At 42.5% G+C, this 14,341-nt stretch overlaps 1 protein-coding gene and 1 non-coding gene across 5 annotated transcripts in view; both read right to left on the bottom strand.

Annotated features, from left to right (window-relative positions):
• LARGE2 (LARGE xylosyl- and glucuronyltransferase 2) overlaps positions 1-14,341 on the bottom strand; it is a 64,238-nt gene that overhangs the window by 36,177 nt on the left and 13,720 nt on the right. Inside the window, exon 1 of one of the 4 annotated variants that reach the window (XM_042446744.1) lies at positions 2,181-2,267. The exons of the other annotated variants lie outside the window; for them this stretch is intronic. The gene's annotated coding sequence lies outside the window, so the exon portion shown is untranslated. Of the gene's footprint in view, positions 1-2,180; positions 2,268-14,341 lie in introns of those variants that run through there. 4 annotated transcript variants of the gene reach the window in all.
• On the bottom strand, positions 11,763-11,933 carry LOC121920043. The gene has a single exon (XR_006101624.1). It is a non-coding gene; the product is annotated as a U1 spliceosomal RNA (small nuclear RNA).

Below are 14,341 nucleotides of genomic sequence, written 5' to 3'. Positions count from 1 at the left end.
ATTTTCCCTGGATAATGATTAACCATCCATTATGAAGCCTTGCCCTCCCTCCAGTCCATCTGCCTTGGTCCAGACCTCGGAGGTTGAGAGGAACTGCTGGACCTCTTACCCTTTCCCTCCACCACTCCCTTCTCCTTCTGTGTCATGTCTTTTTAGATTGTAAGCCTGAGGGCAGGGAACCGTCTAACTAAAAAGATTGCATGTACAGCGCTGTGTAAATTTACAGCGCTTCATAAATAAAGGTTAATAATAATAATAATAATAGCTGAGTAGGGGAATCCAGAAAAACATAGCCAGAGTCATTACCAAATAGAGGATAATTGAGACTCTACTGTACATATACCTGTAATATTGAATCAGAATAAACCAGTGACCTGCATGTCCTCTATCCCATGCTTAAAAGGTAGAGGTAAAAGTTTTCCCTTGACAAGATTATCTAGTTGTGTCTGATTGTAGGAGGCGGTGCTCATCTCCCTAAGCTGAAGCCAGCGCAACTCTATGATCATGTGGCCATCATGATTGCACAGTGTTACCTTTCCACTGAAGTGGTACCTACTTATCTACTTGCACTTTTACATGCTTTCAAACTGCTAGGTTGGCAGAAGCTGGGACTAGTGATGTTTGGGCCTCAAACTGCTGACCTTATGGTCTAGAGTCAGCGTCTTAACTGCTGAGCTACTGTCTCCCTTTTATCCCATGTTTAGAGCTTTTATCCCATGCTTACAGCTTGGAAAACCTATATTTTGGGGTCTTTAACTCCCAGAACCCCAGCAGCCTATGCTGCAGTGGTGTCACTAGGGGGACGCAGACCACACCAGGTGACACTGTAAGGGGGAGGTGACACCACTCCTCCTCAAACATTGGCCTTTTGGCAAACAGGCTGTGGCATTTGTCTGCATTACTTTAAAATACTGAAGAGATGGAGTGAGTGGAGTGAGGCTCAGGGGGAGCAGAAAGGAGAGGCCCCAGATTTTTTTAAAATTACTATTTCAAAATTCCCCCCCAAAAAAAATATTTTTAGTAAAAATTTTATTCTTTAAAAACATCACATTTTACCCAATTTTCATTTCCATCACATTAAGCTATGCATATGTAAATACATTTAGGCTGTGCATGTGATATTGAAAAAATGTTTTGCTAGTCATCTATGTCACAGCTGTTACCATTATATTCAGTGTAATGTACAGGAATTACAATTTATGAGTAACATTAGTACAAAAACATTACTAAGGACTCTGTATGGTGATGTATGGGAGGATGTCAATGGTATGTGTTGGGGGGGGGTGACACCATGAGTTACCACACTGTGTGACATCAAGTGTAGAGATGCCACTGCTATACTGACTGAGTAAATTTGGGAACTATAGTTTTTTAAAAGGTACAGTCAGCTCTCCTTTATCCATGAATTTTTTTTATCCAGCATCTGTGGCTTGAAAATGTTTTTTTAAAAGTATAAATTCCAAACAGCAAGCCTTGATTTTCTATTTTATATAAGGAACGCCCATTGTATGTAATGGGACTTGAACATCCACAGATTTTTTTATCCACAGGGATACCAAGGACCCAGTGTAATTCATCCAAGTTCCTCCCATCTTTCTGGCCAGTTTTTGTAGACTCTCAGGTGCAACATTTTTGGTTTTGATTTAAACTACTCTTAAACAGGCTCCTAAACGTAGCCTACTCAATAAATTCACAATAATCAAAAAAAAAAAAAAAAAGAAACTGGAAATGGGGGAGACGAGACGGGGCAGTTAAAGTGGTGCCAAACTGGGTTATTTCTCCAGTGTGGATGTAACCCCAGAGTGCGCCAAGGGGTCATTCCCAACCCTGTGTCCTTCTCAGGAGGATAAACAAAAGTTGGGCAGAGAGGGACAAACTTTTCCCTCAGGGTTCTGGGAATGAAATGGCCTCTGCCTGGAAACCCGAAAGAGAGAGACAGAGAGAGAAACTGCAGAAATAATCCAATAATCTGGTATCAAACCTGATTAAAAGTGGTTCCCCACGATTCCCCCCCCCCACCTCTCCATAGCTATATGAGGGACTGAGCTGCTGCTGGCAGCCAGCAAGGAAAGGTGGGACTCCAGCTGCTCCCAAAAAACACTGAGGCCTGAGGGGGGCTTGCTAAGAAGCACCCCAGTCCTACAAAGTCCCCCCAACATCTTCCCTTTCTTGCCCCCTACCTGCTCCCGACGATGGGGCTCCTGTCTGGCTTTGCTTCTCCGTTCAGCCAGGCTGCCTTCCTCCCTTCCCTCCCTCCCTTCCCTTTTCTTTCCTTTCTCCACGCCTCCCTTTGGGATCCATCGGCCACTTTCCCCTTTTGTTAAGTCCCAGGAGGCCTGCAGGGGGACCAGGCTGGGTCCTCCTTTTTCAGGACACGTCCTCCATTTCAACCTCCTGCCCAGGAGGAAGGACTAGAGGTCCTCCATTTGGAGCAACACTCAGAAACATAGCTTTATATTAAGATACAGGCAGTGTTGGCCATTTAGTAAATTCAAACAAAAATCCACTAAACAGTGACACCTTTATTGGCCAACTGGAATGCACAATATACTATACTTCTTGCAATAGGTATATTGTACATCCCGGCTGGCTGATAAAGGTATCACTGTTTGGTGGATTAGGATATATATTTTAGTGTTTATATCTCTAGGAGTGTTTTTAGGTGTTATATATAGCTTTATTTTTTTAAAAAAAAATATTTCATTTGTAATATATAAAACACATGAAATAAAACACATGCATTATATACATACTAATTGTTTTCTAGTACATAACTTTACAAAATAACAATATTCTTCACTCTTGATAAAAAAAATCCTAATACTTCCTTCTGACTCTTAATTTATGATGCTTTCTACCTTCCGTTGTCGCTTGAGTCGTCCTATCACCTCTGTTCTTTAAATGCACAATATACTTGTTGCAAGTTGTTGTTGCAAGATGTTGTAGCATCTTGCCTGATGAAGAAGCCCATGAAGCTTCAAAAGCTTGCAACAATTACATTGTGCATTTCGGTTGGCCAATAAAGGTATCACTGATGGGCTTCTGGAAAGAGAAGTTAGCATGAGCTTTCCCAGACTTAAAAGAGGAGGCTACATCCACATTGCAGAGATAATCCAGTTTGGCACGACTTTAGCTGCCCTGGCTCCAGGCTATGGAGTTTGGAGAATTGTAGCTTGTTGTGTGCCCAATCCACTCTGGGGCCACAACAAACTACAGTTCCCAGAATTCCACAGCATTGAGCCAGGGCAGTTAAAGCGGTGCCAAACTGGGTTATTTCTGCAGTGTGCACCTGGTGCACAGGATGACCAAACCATGTGCCCTCACTGCAAAAGGAAAAATGTAGGAATTTACAAAACAAAAACTCAAAAGTACTCCTGTACATAAATATAAGTTGTATGCTTCTTAGTCCTGTTCCAAATGATGGAAGGACATTTTGGGCTTCCTCCTGGGCAGGAGGCTGGGATGGAGGATGGGCCCTGTCCTGGGAAAGAAGGCGGGCCACCAAGTCTGGTCACCCTGCAGGGTGGTGGCAGGACCTTTGAGGAAGGCGCTGGAATGCCAGCTATGCGGAGGCTGCCTCTACCTGCCTCTGGTTCCCCTTTCTCTCAGCCCCTGGGAAAGGAGAGGGAAAGAGACCCATTGAGAAAGCAGCAAGGAATATTGGGGGGGGGGGGGATTCAGCCTTCTGAGAAGCATCTCCTACCAATGGTAGCTGCAAGCAGAGACCTGTCTGCTTAGGGCAGGCCTGTGCCTGTGAAACAGGCAGAAATGTCTGCCCTCGGGATGCTATTTCTTTCCACCAGGAAAGGGCAAGGAAGCAGCCCCAGGGAGAGTTTCACCCAGTTTCCCAGTTGCAACTTTTCTGCAAAGAGAATCTTGGTGGGGCAGAACCAACTCTGCCCCAGGGATGCTTCATCAAAACCCCTTCACCCTCAGATATTAACCACACTCTTCTAAAATTGGTTTTCCAAGGTCCAAAACACAATGCAGGAAAAATCCAGTTTGAGACTGCTTTAACTGCCCTGGCTCAATGCTAAAGAACCTTAAGAACTGTCTTTTTTTGTGAGACTTTTAGCCTTCTCTGCCTGGTACCACCATAAATTACAGTTCCCAGGATTCCCTAGCACTGATCCAGGGCAGTTAAAGCGGTCTCAAGATGGATTACTTCTGCAGGATGTTTTAGACACTGGTCATTTCTGAGTTATAGATACCCTAAAATGAACCTATCACAAGGTTTTCTTGGTAGAATTTGTTCAGAGAGAGTTTGCCCTTGCCCTTCCCAGAGGCTGAGAGAGTGTGATTTGCCCAAGGTCAACCAGGATTTCATGGGCAAACAAAGATGCAAACTCTGTTCTTCATCCGTATTGCAGAAATAATCCAGTTGGACACCATTTTAACTGCCCTACATCAATGCTATGGAATTCTGGGAACTGTAGTTTGTTGTGGCCCCAGAGCTCTCTCAGAGAAGGCTAAATGTCTCACAAAACTACAAACCCCAGAATTCCCTTGCATTGGGCCATGGCAGTTAAAGTGGTGTCAAACCTGATTATTTTTGCAGTGCAGATGAGGCGCTGCTCATCCAGCATCCAACACTTAAACAACTGCAACACACTGGCTCTTGGTTCTAAAGAGATTTTTAGCTCTACTTTACTCAAGCATGCTGGGTTCCCCACCCTTTCACATTACAAAATTATAGTAGAGTATTACAATTCCACTTTAGCAGCCATGGGTTTGTCCTGTGGCATCCTGGGATTTATAAATGTCATGAAGGCTTGCACTGGAAATTCCAGGATTGCCTAAAATGAAACCATAGCAGTTACAGTGGAATCATAATGCTGTGACTGTGCTGTGTGAAAGGTCATTTCCTGTATTGTATCATCATGAGGGGGGCTGTTTTACCACTGTGAGCTGCCAGTTCTATTAGATTGCTTCAAGGTAATGCAGCAAGGCCAATGGCACAATTAGGCACAAGAATGAGGCAGCCATCTTATGGTACATACTGAGAAGCTGTGTATGTCCTGTGATCTAGTCTGCTCCCTCTAAGCTAGTCACTAAGCTCAGATGCCACGGAAGCTAGTGTTGCTTAAGATTTGCCTAATAGTCTGATTGGTCTTAGTTTTTTGTGGGTTTTTCGAGCTATGTGGCCATGTTCTAGAAGATTTTCTTCCTGACATATCTCCAGCATCTATGGCTGGCATCTTCAGATAAATTGGTCTTGTTCGTGGGATGGAGGGAGTACTCATATTTTGCCTGAGGCACAAAATAGTGTTGGGTGGAGAGAAAATATAACTACTGTGTACACTTGATTATAAATCGACCTCATGTATAAGTCAAGGGCATGTTCTGGCACCAAAATTAGGGATCTTGCTATGACCCCTAGATAAGTTCAGGGTAAAATTTAGGGGCATATAGCAAAGAATCTAAAGGATGAAGCAACGCAAAACAATGTCAAAGAACTTATAACGATCAGACACAACTTTGTGCTTACTCTTAAGACTGGATGGATGAGAGAGTAGAGAAGGACAGTGCTTCACATATTATACTCTTGCTTTTCACCAGGAGATGGTTCCCTCTTTTAAATAAAAGTTAAGATACAGAACTTACATTGGCCTGTCGACTCAGGTTTTTTTGGCTCAATTTTTTGCCCTAAATTTCTAGACTTATATATGAGTATATACAGTATGTAGAAATATTTCAAAATATAAAATAAACAGAATGGGCTACATCACTGCAAACTGATACTCCATTTGCACCAATTTACACTCCTCCCTCGGGTGGCTGGTGGGGAGCCCGTTAGAAGGAAACCAACGCGGCAACAAGCAGCTTGGGACAGTTTCCACCCACACAATAATCAGCTTTTGCAGACAATGTTTCGATAGTATAATATCCATGCACCACTTGTATCCCCAAATGGTCCACTCCACCCTATCAGCATTGTAATCTCATTTTTCTGTGTGTGCAGACCAGGACCAGGCAGCAATGACCCAAGGCATTCTGCTTCCTGGGGTTAAATGATACCTCCTCCCATGTTGTGTACAAAAGCCTCTACTGTTTGTGGGAATCTCTCTTTAACATTGTTCACCATGCCTGAAAAAAGCACACTAGCTTAGGGGGTATAGGGCAAGGTGCATGGCAGGCATAAAGCTTTCACTGCCAACACTTTCATGCCATGTCCCCACATTCACTCTCCGAGGCAAACATATCATTCTGCCTAATAGTGCAGGCAGCTTCCGATTAAGCCAGCATAGTGTAGTGGTTTGAACATTGGACTATTGCTCTGGAAACCAGGGTTCAAATCTCCGCTTGAGTATAAAAACTCTTTGGGTAACCTTAGGCTCTCTCAGTCTCAGAGGATGGCAACAGCAAACCCCCTATGAAGAAACTTGTCAAGAAAACCCTATCATAGGTTTGCCTTAGGGTCATCACAAGTCAAATATGACTTAGAGGCACACAACAACAACAACAAGAAGTCCTGGAACAGTATGGCCTGAATCCCATTGTTAACCCCAGGTAGGATGGACCTATTTAATCAACTGAATTTATAGAAGTGTTGGCTCATCATTCAACAATAGACTCCATGGGTCTATTCTAGCTGGGGCTACCAACTGGATCCCAGACAATGCATACCACTATTACAACAGAACAAACGGAAAGATTTCAGAAACAAAATTTAACACCAAGTTCAATATCTAAATGAAAGGAGGACAGAACTGCAAATTTGTGTTTACAAAAGCAAGGCTTGTATTGAACTGTCTGTAATTCTCTCTCTCCTCAAAACACCCTATACTTTTTTTGACAGTGCTTCTAGAAGAGCGCACAACACCAAATGTTGGTCTCTGCTGGAACCACACCTTAAGAAAAGCAGAGGAACCATTAGATGTAAGCATAGGTATGCTCAGACATACACCCTTCTCAGCACAGAATAGTTACAGGACCATTAATAATTAATATCATAGCCATGATTTGCACAAAACCATATAAACTGTCAGGCTTGTATGATTACACAAGGAAGTCAGGAATTGAGAGACCAGATCAAGAAGGCCCAAGGTGCTCTAACCAGCCCCTTTAGTCCTATGACATCAATAAGTCCTAAGTGGGGAAGAATCCATCTCAGTGCTCACAATATAATTGACTCCCTTTATTTTTCCTGGCTGTGATCTATCCTGCTTCAGCAGCTTCTTGCTTGTGTTGAACAAACATTGGCAGGAGTAAGATCAGGAATTTCCTAATAATGGCATTCTTTGTTACCAACCTGCCATTAGAAGCATGCAGATAAGACTGTACACAGCATGTTATTGTTTTACTGCCCTAAACTTAACAGCTTCTTACTGTATGTTACTTATATGTCCTTGTAGCAGGCATACAGCTGAGACGGATAGGAAACTGTCTGATAAACTTAAAAAATAGGTATCCTTAATTCTTATGATACTTAAGATAATACCTGTGCACACAGACCAGCTTTGGAGCATCTTTATTCTGTTTGAAAAGTACCGGATTCATCTGTAGTTACATAACCAGATAGTATTAGGAGCCCACCCTTAGCAATCTCCTGTTCAGTCCAAAATACAAAATGGGTGGGGATCTTTGTTGCCCTCCAGGTATCATTGAACTGCAGTTCCAAGAATCCTTCAGTTACCATGATCCTTCAACACTGTCCATGTTAGCTGGGTCTCATGGGAGTTGCAGTTAAAATATTTGAAAGGTAACACAGAGGAAGGCAGGTCCCTATTTGTGCATGGCTCATTCTGTTGTTAGTGGTGGTGGTGGTTTGTTGTTGTTGTTGGTATCCCACCTTTCTCCCAATATAGGGACTCAAGGTGCCAAACAAATTTAAAACAGTACAAGTTAAAAGCAATACAAAAGTATTAAAATGTATATACACACTTTTAAAAAAACAACTAAACAATTTTTAAAAGTTAAGAACATTACACATTAAACATTAAAATGTATTACTTCTGTTATATTCAGCTCTTCTGCTTCTTGCTGCCTAAATACTCTAAAGGCACCAGATCCCATCTGATCTTGGAAGCTAAGCATGGTCAGTCCTGATTAGTACTTGGAATGGTGACCACCAGCAAACACCAGGTGCTGTAGGCTATATTTCAGAAGAAGAAACAGGCAAAACCACCTCTGAATATTCCTTGACTAAGAAAAGCCTGTGGAATTCATGGGATCACCATAAAGACACATACACATTTCTGTTATAATCATTCCTTCTCTTGCAAGTACTCATCTTTAGGCGGGTAAACAGAATGAACAAATGACCTTAAATAGTTATCTTTCACAAAGTATAGCAGAAACTGAGCACCCAGTGTTGTGGAATTACAAATATCCAGCAATATTCCAAAATTTCTTGAAGAGCGGTAATTATGCTAAAACTTAGAGCAGTGGCTTCAAAAATGAAATCAATTGTTTAACAGTAGTTTTGTGAGTTATTCCTTAAAATATAATACAGTACAGATAAATCACCTTGGAATGCAATCTGCCCACTGTGTCACAAAGTATCAAGAGATATAACTGAGGACATGATACATGAGTTGAAGATGAATAACACCCACAGTTGGTGTTCACATATTTGCATGTGCACTGGCACAAATACACAATGCAGTGAATGTCAGCCGCCTACCCCAATGTCATCTTTGGGAAGAGATATTTCTGGCACTGTAATATCCTAGCAATATACAAGTCTCCTGTGTGCCCTAAGAGGAGCAACCACACTTAATATAGGGCATGAAAATAGGTGGTTAAAGCTATCTGTATCGCATAGTTCTGTAGTACTTTTTGCACTAAGTGTGCTGGCTGTTGCACAGACAGCAACAGACAGGCACACTATATATAGGGGTAGATACTGCAAACAAACTCATAAATAGCCTCAAACCAAGTAAGCAGAGAGCAGAGGAAAACACTTCAGAATTTCAGTTTTCCTTAACAAAGGTTGGTCACTAATACAGCAAGGTGGGGGGAAAAGGAGAAGTATTTGTTAAGGACTAAGCTGCACCATTTGTGTTATACATTTTAGCCTTCAAAATTTCTGAACCAATGTTACTGTAACAGTGCAAGAATTAGTGTTCTAAGGACTGAGCCCATAATGAGTGGTGAATTCATCAGGTAAATTATAAAGATTAGGTTTTACTTGAAGGATTAGGCAGCATAATCCTGCCATATTTTGGCATGTAAATAATAATAATCCAAGAAATAGTCATTAAAATAGACATAATCAAGATTACTGGCAGCAGCTAGGGTGAAGCTATATAATGAAATATTTTAAACAGAATTCAATCTTATCTACAAGACCAAAGGTGTATTTCAGTTTCACTTCTGTCCAAAAGAGATTTGTGCCTCTGAAAAAGATTAGTAATATCACATCGACTGTTAGCCAGTAGTTTTATTGGGGGGCGCAGGGGGGGCAGACTGTACCGGGTGACACCCCAGAAGGGGGGTGACACCCAGTTGATCTCCCGCCCCCTGCAGGGCCTTCCTGGGGCCTTGGGCATCTGGGTCGCTGAGAAGCTGCACGTTCATTCACTTGTGTGTGCGCGCTCCCATGTGGGGCGTCCATGGCGGAGAGCATGTAACTGGCCCATGGTCACCCACTGGGTTTCATGGTCAAGCTGAGAACTGAACCCTGGTCTCCAGAGTCATTGTCCAACACTTACACCACTATACCATGCTAGCTCTGTTATATTATTTATTAATTGTCCACAACTTTAAAAAGACTTTGCTCAAAATGACAGCCTAAAATTATTTCAAACCAAAAGAATCCAAAGACTCTGCTGCATCATGCTGCAAGAATGTTGTTTTTGTTTTGATTTTTGCATGCTTTGTATTCACCTCTCCCTCCCTCCCTCCCTCCCTCTCTCTCTCTCTCTATATATATATATATATAATCTTCAAATTTTGGACCACCAATTGGACCTCATTGTACAAAAACATGCTGATCACTGTTGCATGTGGATAATATATAGTCTTTGAATCTTAGCTTTCCCCTCACTCTTCAAGACCTCAGCTTTATTGGTTTGGGGGGAGAGAGAGAGAGAGATCCCAGACCAAGAGGGCTGAGGTCTTGAGGACTGAAGGGAAAGCTAAGACTGTATATACTATTTACATGCAATACCACCCTGCACGTTTTTGTGCAATTAGATCCAGTTGGTGGTCCAAAAATCCAGAATGAAATCAAGTCTTACAGAAAGACCTGTGATTTGTCTTTCCTTGCCCTTGAGGCAGAAAGGGCACTAGCACTCTCAAGAGCTTCAGCCATGCCTTTCACTAAAAAGAGTTTCCATAGAGATACAGTACTTACAGGGCCACACTGCTGCACAGGGACCTAGAAGGATGGCGCCTAAGGGATGAAGTATTAATGGTGCAAAGCAACGATCATAAATCCAAATGAAGTGATGATGGAATTCCAAACCACAACTGAGTGCCCATGCATTTTTTACACCCTGCTGAGCTGACTTGTGCAGAACTGGGCAGTTCACCCACAGGATGCTGAGGGGAAAAAATGAGGAAACAACCCTGCTGTGAAATAATCTTTTCCTACCATTTTGCAATAACTGAGTGGGGCAGTTGATGACAGGGGCTCTTGGAGGTCACTTATTCATAGGACTGGTGTAAGTCAAAGTAGACTTGATGGCAAATAACAACAATAGTGGCTGAAATACAGTGGTAGAAACATGATCATTACTGTGTTGAATTTGTTCAGTTAGAATACAAATTAAAATAATTCAAAGATATAGCCGTGCTAGTTTTCAGAATCAGTATGTAGAGAGATCTTGTAGCACCTTTGAGACTAAGGGGCGAAAGATTGCCCCTTTGCGCCAGTTTCCAGGTGGCTTCAGAGCACAGCATTTTGACACTGCATGCTCTGAAGTTGCCCGAAAGCTGGCATCATGCCATCCGCCCATATGTAGGCCAGCTTCAAGTCACTCCAGTGCCGCATACTGCAGGAGCACCATAAAGCCACAGTGGGGGGGGGGGGACGGCTTTTTGCTGGCACAAAAAGGAGCAGCAATATTTGGGCCAGCAAAAAGCCAGACTGGGACCATGGCATGCAGTTGCCATGGCCCCAATCTGGCTTCCTGAGGGGCGGATTCAAGCTGCCCCTTCAGGGGAGTCTGTTCTGCCCCTAACTAAAGAAAAAAGTTGACAGCATGAGCTTTCATACGCTTAAGTCTACTTCCACAGATGCAAATTAAAATAATACACATGATTAGAATAATTTACATTAGGTTCAAATCAGATGCTACATCTGAGGGACTGGGTGTCTTAGTATAGGCACATATGCAGGGCAAGAAGTCAGTATCTTTCAAAGACCATACACACAATTAAACAATATATGGGTTTGCTACGCCTTCATCTTTACTATTGTATTAAGTAGTCCTGGACTGATACCAAGTTTGCGGATTCATTTACTACTCTTTCATATGCAGTGAGGGTTCAATGTTACTACACAATATTGTCAAATAGTGTCTTTCTTTCTTTCTTTCTTTCTTTCTTTCTTTTTTCTTTTCTTTTTTTTACTTTTTATCTGCTGAGAAGCCACTTTAAGCTCCATGTGACAGCAGAAAGTTGTACATTCACAAAAGTTTTTATCACCATGAATGTGTAGCCAGGATGACTAAATTATCCCCAAGTACAGAAGTCACAATGCTCAATGAGCTCATTTAAACAATTAGGTGCTTAGAAATCATTAAATGGAGGTGGACTGTCCAAGAATAGTTAAATCTTAGCATGCATTTTGAACTGGATGCATGAAGACTCTTTAGTGGTTTTTTTGTTTGTTTGTTTTTTCCCCCCACTACCACAAATTATGCAGTCGGGTTTCCCGCATTTGGGGAAATCGCAGGGGTCAACACACCCGGAGTGCAATGGATGAGCCTCACCCTGGGAAAACCACCTTCGTGATCATGGTCTCTCCCCTGCCAGGTAAGTATTGAAGACTCTTTAGTTTTTGTGTGCCTCCAAGTAACTTATGACTTATGGCAGGGATAGGCAACCTGTGGCCCGCGGGCCGGATGCGGCCCGGCAAGGCTTTGGGCCCAGCCCCAGCCCGGTCCTGCCGCCAATTGCCGCCGGAGCCTTTGGCCTCTCGCATGAGGGCGTGGGGCCTTTGGCCTATTAGGAGGAGGTGGGCAAGGGGGGGCAAGCAGCAGGCAAGGGGGGCGATTGTCTATAGAAGCCTCCGAAACGTGTATTTATATTAACATTTTTTTAAAAATCAGCAATTTTTTGTGTGTCCTCCATTTTTTAAAAAGGCGTCCTCCATTTGAAATTTTTGTCCTACATTTGTCCCATTTTATTTATTTAATTTTTTTAATTATTTAATTATGTATTTTTTGGCTTCGGCCCCCCGGTTGTCTGAGGGACAGCAATCCCCCTGTTCAAAAAGGTTGCCTACCCCTGACTTATGGTGACCCTTTCATAGAGTTCCATAGTCTCTACTCTCCAAGAAACTGAGAGCATTTGCTGGTCTAAAGTGGGAACTAAACACATGATTATGCATTTTAAGCATTTTACAGACACTCTGTAATTAAGCTAATTTGCAGTAGACCAAAACAAAAGAGTTTTCTGGAAATCTAATGACCAATATATTATTTTTTTTCCTATATAGCCAACGTTTCAAAGGCATAGGGTCCAGTTCATGACTTAATGTTATCCTCAAACTGCCTGCATGTGAAGAGTACAAATGCTCATGAAATGTTAACAGTACAGTGATGTGATCAAAGATACCAGTTGTTTTAGAGACATTAAAGGGTGCAAAACTTGGTATTTTTAAAATATATTTTTATACTTCTTAATACTCCTTTAGCTGAGAGTTTTAAAAACAACATCCATTCTTAATGCACTGCACCTCTATTCAGCATTCTTAATGCACTGCACCTCTATTCATCTCCACAGCCCTATACAGAATACAAAGAGATCTGAGATGTTAAGGAGCATCTGGAGAAGAATGGGGGAAGATTTTAATCAAAGAGAAGTGAGGTCAGCAAGCATTCATCTCTATAATCACTTGTCTTTTGTATGTGTGCATGCATATATGCACACATGCACGCACACAAATGTCTTCAAGTCACCTGTCGACTTATGGCAAACCCATGAATTTCATAGGGTTTTCTGGGGCAAGAGATGCACAGAGGTGGTTTTGCCAGTTCCTTCCTCTGAAATATAGCCTATAGCTCCTGGTATTTGTTGGTGAATTCCCATCCAAGTATTAGCAAGTACATAGTACTAGCAGCAAGTACTAACCAGGGTTGACCCTGGTTAGCCTTTAAGATCAGATTGGATCTGGTGCCTTTAGGGTCTTTAGATCTAGGGAGGAGAAAAAAGCTAAATTGTCTTCAGTGATAACAACTTTTGCTACTACTGCAACCATGAGGTTTCTGAGGTGAAGGGTGGTGCCACGGAAAGCAGTTGTTCAGTCCTCTTATCTGGCTAAGTGCTGGAGCTGAAAGAGAAGGAAATGATCCTGCTGTTGAGCATTATATACAATCAGGCAGGAGCCATCAGAACTCTGTGCTTGGCTAGTTAAGTTGATGATAGGACCAGAAGGTGTTTCTGGTACAGTACAAGCAGTGAAGGTTAGAGTAACGCCAGGGCACACTCACATGAAGCAGTAACTACAGGGATAATTCAAAATCTATTCAGGGCTTTGCTGTTCATTGTAATTTCACCTGGCTGGGGACAGAAATATAGAAGACTAGTGACATCCCTCCTCAGTAACAATACTAGTCTGTGCCTTAAAGCAACAGTTTTCTTAGAGTCCACAGTCAGAATCAGAGCATCACCCAGCTGTTTTCAATAGGACACTTCAGAAAGCACAAGCTGAATCTTCAAAAAGCAAGGGTGTGTGAAAGGTGCACTGCCTTCCTAAAGGATAGGGTTTTGCCTCCAGTTTTCACCACCTCCCCCTCCTTTCAGTTTTTGTGGGATAATCAGGGGATCAGAATGCCTTCAACATCTAGCTCTCTCCCTGGTTCAATCGTTCTCTTAAGCTCCTTTCTTCCTGCCGTTCCTTTTGTTTCAAAGTTCAATAAACAGGAAGAAAAGGGAAAGGTCTTGACAAATCCCATCAAGGCTCAGGAAAAGAGCCCCAATGCTTCCAGCTGACATGAGGAGTGCCCTGCGCTAATGAGAGGTAAGGAGGAGGAGGCACCTAAGGAGAACAGGCAGAAGCAACCCCAAAGGAAAGAAGGGCTTTGGGGAGGGAATTATTTACGCTGAATGAAACAGACAGCTGCACAGGCCTCCCACACCAATAAGGGTAGGAAATCATTTCCAGTCTCCCCATGGTTGACTTGGGCTCCCACCTCTTGCATCCCAAGAGAGAGGCAGCCCAAAGACC

Source organism: Sceloporus undulatus, chromosome 1 (genome assembly GCF_019175285.1).
Source record: "Sceloporus undulatus isolate JIND9_A2432 ecotype Alabama chromosome 1, SceUnd_v1.1, whole genome shotgun sequence".
Taxonomy (NCBI): domain Eukaryota; kingdom Metazoa; phylum Chordata; class Lepidosauria; order Squamata; family Phrynosomatidae; genus Sceloporus; species Sceloporus undulatus.
This window is presented reverse-complemented; position numbering and strand designations above follow the sequence as displayed.